The 9317-nt window shown below is 42.1% G+C and overlaps 1 pseudogene; it reads right to left on the bottom strand.

Annotated features, from left to right (window-relative positions):
• Positions 1-2578: 2578 nt before the first annotated feature.
• LOC115323202 lies at positions 2579-7399 on the bottom strand (annotated as a pseudogene).
• Between the last annotated feature and the right edge of the window lie 1918 nt (positions 7400-9317).

The raw sequence follows: 9317 nt of genomic DNA on the forward strand, positions 1-9317 counted from the left end.
ATTTGCTAAGTCTTGACCGGATAAGTAAACACCTTTGTACAGTAACGCTTCAATGGCGTTTGACACAGGAGCACCCTTTACCAAAGAACCTAGACGCTTCCACATAACATCGGTGCGACCATTTTCCGCAGAAAAAAGAAAAGCGTAGTAACGTTTTTTTTTCTTTTTTTTTTCTTTTTTTTTTTTGTTTTTTATTTAGGTTGTTTCGATAAGCCTTGAAGCTTTGAAGAGCGTCTGGAACGTGGTTGGTAAGAAATTCCTTCTATGGAGCATTTTTTGTGCGAAACCTTTTGAACATGGCGCAGGCTATTCCCGGCTTTCAAATCTTTTTGGATTGTCTAATGGATTTATACGGAAAGTGTTGTCTATACAATTAAAGAGCCAGTTCTAGAAATGTGTTATAAGCATCGTTTTAACAGCTCTCACTAGTCTAACACGAACAAGAGTGAACGGCCTGCATTTCAAGGTTAGGATGAATTAGATGCAAGCAATCTGTACAAGAATAATGATAATAATCCATGGGAAAAGGGAACGAGGGGGACAAAGGACCAACAGAAATCTCCAAACACAGCTAGATAAGTGGTGTAGTACTGAAAAGGAGATTTGGAGATTTGTGTTTGTCCCCCTTGTTCCCCTTCTCCAGGGATTATTATCGTTATTCTTGTCCAGCTAGCTTGCATGACTGTGTTTGACCTTTGTTCCCCTTCTGCAGGGATTACTATCGTTATTCTTGCCCAGCTCACTTGCACCATTGCATTAATTGCATTTCATCATAACCTTAAAATGCAGGCCGTTCACCCTTGTTGGTGTTAGAGTGGTGGCAGCTGTTAAAGCCCGTTTGCTCTACTGGCGTCTAACTGCTGGTTAACTCACTTGGTAGAGCGCACCACTGAAAATGGAGAGGTGCCTGGTTCGATAACAAACCACGGATTTCCGTCGGACGTCCGCGGAACGTACGCTGGATATCCGTTTCTGTATATCCTAATCGGAGATGTACTGGACGTCCTAGGGATGTCCAAATCAGATTTCCAACGGATGTCCGCAGAACGTATATTTATACATGTACACAGGCCATCCCTTTCTGTACAACCAAATCTGAGATTATTGGATGTCCTAGGGATGTCCACATCAAAGTTCCAACAGATATCCGAAAAAAAAAACATACATAAATGGTGGTTTAAATATGGTCCTCGTTGTTTGACGACGACCTTAAACAAATCACTTTTATCTAGAGACGTCTGAAGTATGCAAGGTTCTGTATTTCTGAATGCATCTATTTTATAAGACGCTGTATAATTAATTATAAGTGTATGGGCATTTAGGGAGCATTAATTTTTTTAGACTGTTCAAACTATAGTTTATACAAAGTACTGCTCAAGTTGGTTTTATAATTTGCAATACCAAAGCGGTTCCAACAAATATATGAAACCAAAAGCCAAGACAATAGATGGCTTTCCTGGGTAGAAAAGGCAAAAAAAAACAAAAAAAAAAACTCTTTGCTTGTTTGCAAGGGAACATTAAACACCAGCAAGTATTTTTTTTTCATATTGAAATTAATACTTGCATAAAAATATTGTAGTCAAGCCAGAAACACCGTCTTCACAAGATTGTGAAAGTCCAAATTTATTCAAGGTATGTTTACTCATTACTGGAACCAGTCAAAACCTTTGAATGAGCAGTTTCTATCAGAGCGCGGAAGTTGTTTTAAGGGTGCTGACCAATTGATTATTCGGATGTCTTCACGGTATTGTCTGTGTCATTCATTCAAAGGACGTTCAGCTTGTTGCTTGACAGCATGTCCTACGAAATAGGGAAGTTGGATTGAGGATATTAACTGCAATTGCGGGACCGCATTTTTTTTTTGTGATGTAGAGATGAAGGGCGAGGATCAGATAGTTTGCTTTACAAAACCAATACAAATTGTTTGAATAGAAAATGTCGCTGCCACACGTTATTGTTAAGCCGCCCCAATTTTATTTTATTCTATTCATAATAAAGTGTTCTATCTTATTTGTCAACCATAGCTTAATCATGGTTAAAACTGCAGAAAAAAAAAAGAAAGAAACTGCGCCGTTAGTTATACGGCTCCAGAAGCTGGATCAGTTGCACGATAGCTCGTGCAACATTCAGCTCCCCAAAATCATTGCACATCTTCTGTGGCACTTTCACTGAGCTCTTTTGCTGCAGACAGAAAGACGCAAAAAAAGCTCGATGGATCTTTCAATAGAAGCGTTCACTGCTGTTTGGGCATTTCGCATGAGCACACTCTGGCTCGCTAAAGTCGTAAGCTCGTGCTAACCCGGCTGTAGTTTTTGTAAACAATGCCCTACCCATATAATTTATGTACAGGATGTGCATAAATGTTTACAAACAGGCGTCCGTTTGTGTAAACCCATGCAAACAGTTGCCTCAGAATGTGTCTGGCCAACCATTTACATTAATAAACTTGTTGCATAAATAATTAGGTCTAAATGTTGTTGCTGCAAAGGGCTTGAAAATGAAATCTAAAAACATTACTCCAAAGCAGGTGCTCGGGGATACAGATGTGCCGAATAATTACAACACCTAAAATCTTAATCTAAATTCTAAAGCAACCTCTGTGTTGTAGATTCGTATCTTGTTCCAGCAGAGCCAGCCCGATTTTCCTCGAAATGTTCTTCGGTATGCTGCAATACATAAAAACAAGAAATCAGAACCCCGAATGCTTATCAACGTTATGTGGATCATGTTTTGAACTGTTTGCTAAAACCGGCCTAATGAACTACAATTGGAAACTCGGTCAGATTAGTCAATTTAACAAATTTAAAGTATATGTAGCACCACTGAAAATGTTCCACCATCCTTTTGATTAAGGTTACCCTGCGAAACTCTGTCAGCTAGATTATCAATTTAACAAAACTATAGGCAGCACCACTGAAAAGCTTCCACAATTCTTGTGATTAAGATGTGCCAGCAAAAGCGTTTCATATGTGCAGCCAGCACATGAAAAGTGATTTACTCTGCTACTGGACAAAATCCAGCAACTGCGTTCTCCAAATGACATGCGTAGCTTCAAGCATCGGTTCCACAGCTCATAAAGGTTGTTCAAATTTAACACTTCCATTAGGGCACCCAAATAGAAAGTCTCAAGAAGCAATTATAAAGTTACTACCAGGCCGAAGTTGTAGTACATAAATACTTGCACAGATTTCAAATTATGTTAATAATAATAATAATAATAATAACAAATTTATTTCGGATATCTTCAATACAGAATAAAGTAACGGGTCTGTCGAAGCCAGTGAAGGCTTGAGGGACAGAACCCAACAAGTCAAATGACACAAATTGCAAAGAAGTCATAGGAACACATAGGAAGCAAAAAGCTATGACAGTAATTTTAGTCAAATAATCAGTCAAAATAACAGTGGAAAAATTAAAAAGAAAACACACAACGAGCAGTAATGAACAGAACTCTACAACAAAATTACACTGAGAAATTGTTCAACAATTTTTTTCAATTTTCTCTTAGTGGTAGCTTTAAAAAAAGGAATCAGGGAGTCTATTAAATATATATGGCACATAGTAGGAACGAACTCGTTTACCATATCTCGTATAACACCGGGGGGTTATGAAACGCTCTGAGCTACGCAAATCCCTGCTAGACACAAGGGGATTCTTGAAATCATTACACCAAAAATGAGAGATCACAACACATTGAAGATGGAGTGAACGAAAGTTCGGCAACTGTAAAGCCGCGAAGATGTCTGCACCTAATGGAAGATCGAAATGATACCCAATGCTTTTTAACAAACTTTTAAGAATTCTGTCAATTTTTGTTTTCCAAGCTTCTGCGCAGTTACCAAATAATGTGATTCCATATCTGAGAACGCTATAAGCAAGAGCATATGTAATTGATTTTCTTACGGCAAATGTAATAAATATCTTATTGTTATAAAGTAAGCGGCTGACGGATCGAAGCTTTCCAGATACATACAAATGCGTTGTCCATGATAAATCTGAATAAAAAAGTATGCCTAAGTACTTTACGGTCTCAACGTATTTTAGGGGGGCACACGTACAATCTTGGCAGTTGGATCTGTGCAAAACAAGAGATTCGTCCAAATTCACTTGCTTTAACGGATTCCTGAAGCAAACAAGTCTAGTTTTAGATGCGTCAACAGTGATAAAATTCTCAAAAAACCAATCCATTATTCGCGTGGCGTCGTGTTGCAGCGCGCGTACAGCTTGGTGGTAATTGATGTGACTAGAAACAAGTAAGGTATCATCCGCATATTGGTAAATTTTGCAACTAGTAAGCTTGGTTGAGATATCATTAACAAAAAGATTAAATAACAAAGGTGACAAAATTGACCCTTGTGGCACACCAGCTTTTAACCTAACCCGATCACTTTTAAAGTTTCCCATAGATACAACTTGAGTACGATCAAGAAAGAAATTTTGAAGTAAGGAAAAAAATGGTCCACGGAAGTCGTAGCTGTGCAGTTTAAAAAGTAGTACTTTGTGACTAACCGTGTCAAAGGCCTTTGCAACATCTAAAAAAATAGCACATGAATATAAATTTTGTTCAAAAGCCCGATGTAAAAGGTCAGAAAAATTTTCAAGCAGAGGTTGGGTGCCCTTCCCAGTGACAAACCATACTGGTTTGGAGAGAGCAGGTTTGACTTTTCAATAAAGCCGGACATCACAATATAGAGATGTTTTTCTAAAATTTCGCCAATGCAAGGCAAGATGGAGATTGGGCGATAACATTCTTTTTTTTTCCGGAGCTCCTCCTTTAAAAATTGGTTTAACAAGAGCGGTCTTTAAGTCATTGGGAATTACACCAGAATCAAGAATCTCATTAACTATGGTGAGAAGCACGTATTGAATATGACTAACGTTGCGGCGGAGGTCAATAATACGAATGTCATCAATACCAGGACACTTATTGCATTTTAAAGAAAACAAAATTGAGCGCAGTGTGTCCATAGTGAGAAGAGGAAGAAACGCAGACTTAGACATACCATTAATAAAACTCGAGTTCAAAGCTATAAAGTTATCATCTCTTGCAATGCCGGATGAAGTAGAGAAAAGCTTGTTGAAGTCGTTGACAACAGATTGAAGATCGGAATCAAAGTGTTGTTGAAGAAAGTCAAGGAGAGATTTTTTCGTTCCGTGTCCTCTAAAAGAGTTAATCAACTTCCATGTTTCACGTGCATTCAATCGTAATTCATAAAACTTTTTCTGAAAGTAGCGTCGTTTAGCAGACCTAACGATCGCATTGGCTTTGTTTCGAGCGCTTCGAAACTGTACTCTTAGTTCCGCGTTTTTTGGGGCATGACGGCAACGTAGCCACGACACATCCTTTTCCTTGATTGCAGTCATGATGTCAGTATTAAACCAAGGCTTATCAGATCGTCGCTTGAATTTGATATTTTTTCTTGAGGTACTATAAAATGATTGAAACATCGCAGCAAAGGCACTGTAAACTTGGTGGGGTTCGACGGTCATTAGAAATTCACTCCAGTCAAAGGCAGAGACCAAAGCATCAGATGTAACTGTATCTATAATGGAGACATACGAAGAATCGCGCCTTGATATCTGCTCTTCACCTACTGGTACATCTAGACGACAGCCTGTGAAGTATAGGTCGGATAGTTTTTGAGTAATTACGGCAGATTTTACTGATATATCAGGGGCCCGAATATTTATGTGATCAGTGCAGAAAGTTACTAACCGTCCAACCAGCAGTTCTTCTCTATTGGGTAGGGTGATAGTATTTTCAATGCCATATTCTGACAGCAGTGTCAAATAATCGCAGACTATCGATTTATTTGGTTTAAGAGTATCAATGTTTAAATCGCCTACCATGCAAAATTGTCCTTCCGAGCGAAACTTGTCTAGCACGACATCTAGTTCAGTAAGAAAAAGCGAAACGTTTTCTGAAGGAGGCCTGTAGACCGGGAGCAAGAATATGGAGAAGCCAGGCAGAGAAATGTGAAAAGCTAGTGATTCAGCATGAGCCAGATTTACGTTCTGACTCACCGGTAACCACTTATCTTTAATGTATATTGCAATACCACCGCCTCTACCATGGTCACGGGTGTGAAGGAACTCCCTATAACCATTTAAAATATATTGATTGCTTTGCAAAGATGAAACACCAATTTCAGTTAGAACGAAAACATCTATAGATCCGTTTAGGTTACTTATTAGAGCACGGAACTCGTCCCAGTGTTTACGCAAACTTCTACCATTTACGTGTATAATCGTGAAAGTGTTATCAGAAACAGGTCCCAATAGTTGATTAAATAAATAAAAATTTGGAACCGACAAACAAATGGTTATGCTTTAGACCAGTTGCACTAGATCCTTTTATGTGTTAACGCGAACGACTGGCGAGTCTTCGGCTTTCTTTGCGTAAATCTTAGAGTTCTTTGTCCAAACAAACCGGTATCCATGTTTTTTGCCTTGAGTTCCCGCCAGCCAAAAAAGCTCTTTATTCGCTGGTGTAAGGTTGTCATTGAAGAATAAGTTCGGTTGATTTTCAGACCGGCACAGTTTGCGTAGCCTTCCACGTGCAGACATCCAAGAGTTCTTTATGGCGACAGAGGTGAAATTTATCAGAACTGTTGGAACTGAGTCAGGTTTTTTTGTAAGGCGATGAATTGCCAGAATGTCCGAAGGCTGAGGTGTTGGAACATCAAGCTTTTGAGATAGGTCGTTCATGATTTGCATCAGATCCTCGCCATGAACAAAGGGAAGACCGTGTAACTCCATATTGCAACGGCGACTGTACTGGTGCGTGTCATTGAGCTCTTCTTTCAGTCGCTCAATTGTGTCAGCCTGATGTTCCATTGTTGCCCTGACTGTGTCCACCTCCTGTTGTAAATCCTTCACAGCTTCCTCATTGGTCATTGCCATAGCGAGCACGGAATCGTATTTTAGGCTAAAAGAGTCAACGGTCATTGGTAATCCTTCGACCGTGCTGCGCAGTTCATCGACGGCTGGTCTTAGAGCCGGCCAGCAACTGATCCACCTTAGATGGAAGGGGCAGAAGGGTATCAACACTAGTCTTCAACGAAAGAAGCTGGTTAAGCGTAGCGCTGATCGAAGCCAGCTGACTGGTAACAGAAGCGCAATCTACAAGTTCCTGTCTGCTCACGTCGGCGTTGCCGGAATCCTCTAGTGAGCAGTTACCAGCAGTCCCTGAGACTGTTCGGATCTCGCCTGTATGGATCTCGCCGGTTCGGCAAGTGGGACATTTCCATGTTTCTCGTCTAGCAGCGCCCATTCCCGCAAAAGTCCCATCCCCTACACCGGAGCAGGGTTTACCAAGGTGGTAGCCATTCCGACAAGATGCACATGTCAAAAACCTTCCGTCCGCCGGCAGAGCGCGAACGCATTTGATACAATTCATTATGTTGAGTACAGTAGCTATGAAACTATATCAGAACTATGACAACTGAAAAGTCGCAATCAACTGTTTATGGCGAAAAAAGGCAAAATTGAAAGGAAAGTGAACTCTAATCTCACCTATGTCCTGTGCAGCGCTTAGCACGCGAAAACAATTCGCCACTGTAACTCCGCGCTCAGTTCATGTGGCTGTCTCGTGCTGGAATGGAGCGTCGTGTCCCACCCGTGAATCTGTACGACACAGAGATTCAATGGGTGAGAACTGTAGATCCTTGCCCGGCGTCTTGGAAAAGGTTTCCGTATCTCTCGTTCCCATGTCTTGTCCCGTTAGTCGATCTGAGTACTGGAGCTCATTCAAGAAGAAAGACGTAGAGCTGGCAGCGTGAAAACAGGTCGGCCGGGTAATGTTGTGGAGGCTTGACTGGGAGCCGACAGCCGATCGAGGCGATGGAGGCCTTGTAAGGAGCAATGAATGTGTCCGGGATCACAGAGGGCTTGACTTGCGTCTCGGATGGTTTGTCCGCCGTTGGTAAGCTTTCTCTGCTCTGTGCTGCACACCCGTGTCACGTGCGGAGCCCTGATGTATTGGGCAGGCTGCCACGAGATACGTCGCTCACCGTGAAAATCGTCGTGCCAGGCAAGCTCGCGCACGACGGGCGTTCCAGAAACCGAGCCAGGCGAAGACGCGAAGGCACTTAGGCCTACCTGGTACGTTGCTGTCGAGAAGAAACGTTGGGGACCCAATCTTGGTCAAAGGCGGTGCCAGTGAAGACGCGGGGGGACCATCAACGCCACAGACCGCTCGTTGGCGCCGGATGTCTCGATTTGAAGTGATTACGAGTAGAAACTTTTAGAGCAGTCATATAATAATAATAATAATAATAATAATAATAATAATAATAATAATAATAATAATAGTTTTATTAACACAAGATCATGCACATACATTGATTACTGCCTCACGAAAGCACTTGCTTGCTCGTGTGTGAGAACAGGCAGCTCATAAAAGAAAAGCAAATGCACGACAGGTTGTCGTGCATCGGCTTCTCCGTGCACTGTTTTGTAAGCCGCTATAGAAAAACCCGTCGTGCATCGGCTTCCAAACGTTTTGTATGTCAAACGGAAGTGTTTTTGGACCACAATATAAAATTTCACAGACATAACCAAACTAGGACTTTATAAGAAAATTACAGGAGGACGCCTAAGCTTCGCCTTTAAGAGTGCAACTCGATAGCTAAATATAAATCCCGCTCGTGCCCAAGCCGTTCAATCGTGTCTGCGTGGCCTGATCAGGGGCGGATTTAGAGGGGGGGTCCGGATGTCCTGACCCCCCTCTTGATTTTTACATGTGTAAAATTTAGGGCGTAAAACAAGGGAGAGGAGGAGGGGGTTCCTAAACTTATGGTACGCTGACCAAAACCTGCCCCCCCCCCCCCCCCCCCCCCCCCCCCACAGGAAATTCCTGCATCCGCCCCTGGGCCTGATCGCACGTGCCGAACGCGCAAGACGTTCGAAACGTGAGCTCCGAGGAGCGTCTACAACGGCCCTTGCAGGCCGTGTTTTTTTATTTTTGATTCTTTATTTACTGATGAGTACCAGGTTGCACTGCCACCACTACCTCGTGGTGCACTTGCCATGGACACTGTACTTCTGTACTGTGACGTCAAGGGCTGCCCGTGCAGGATTACAGACTTCAAACGAGAGCTGGAACGCCTGGACCTCCTCAGAGAAGTGGCTTCGATAGGAGCATACCAGATGAATCACGTCTGGATCATCACCCTGCGATCGTCAGCGGCTACGCACAAGTTATTTTCTGTCAAGTTAAAGTCAAAGACAGACGCTGCCTCATCACTGACCCGAGCAATGCTGAAGTGAGATTTAAGGCCACGGTCCCACTGAATGTGGCAGTTTGGGTACTTTTT

The sequence above is a fragment of the Ixodes scapularis genome, unplaced genomic scaffold, assembly GCF_016920785.2.
Source record: "Ixodes scapularis isolate PalLabHiFi unplaced genomic scaffold, ASM1692078v2 PGA_scaffold2__306_contigs__length_199485367, whole genome shotgun sequence".
In the NCBI taxonomy this organism is placed as follows: Eukaryota; Metazoa; Arthropoda; class Arachnida; order Ixodida; family Ixodidae; genus Ixodes; species Ixodes scapularis.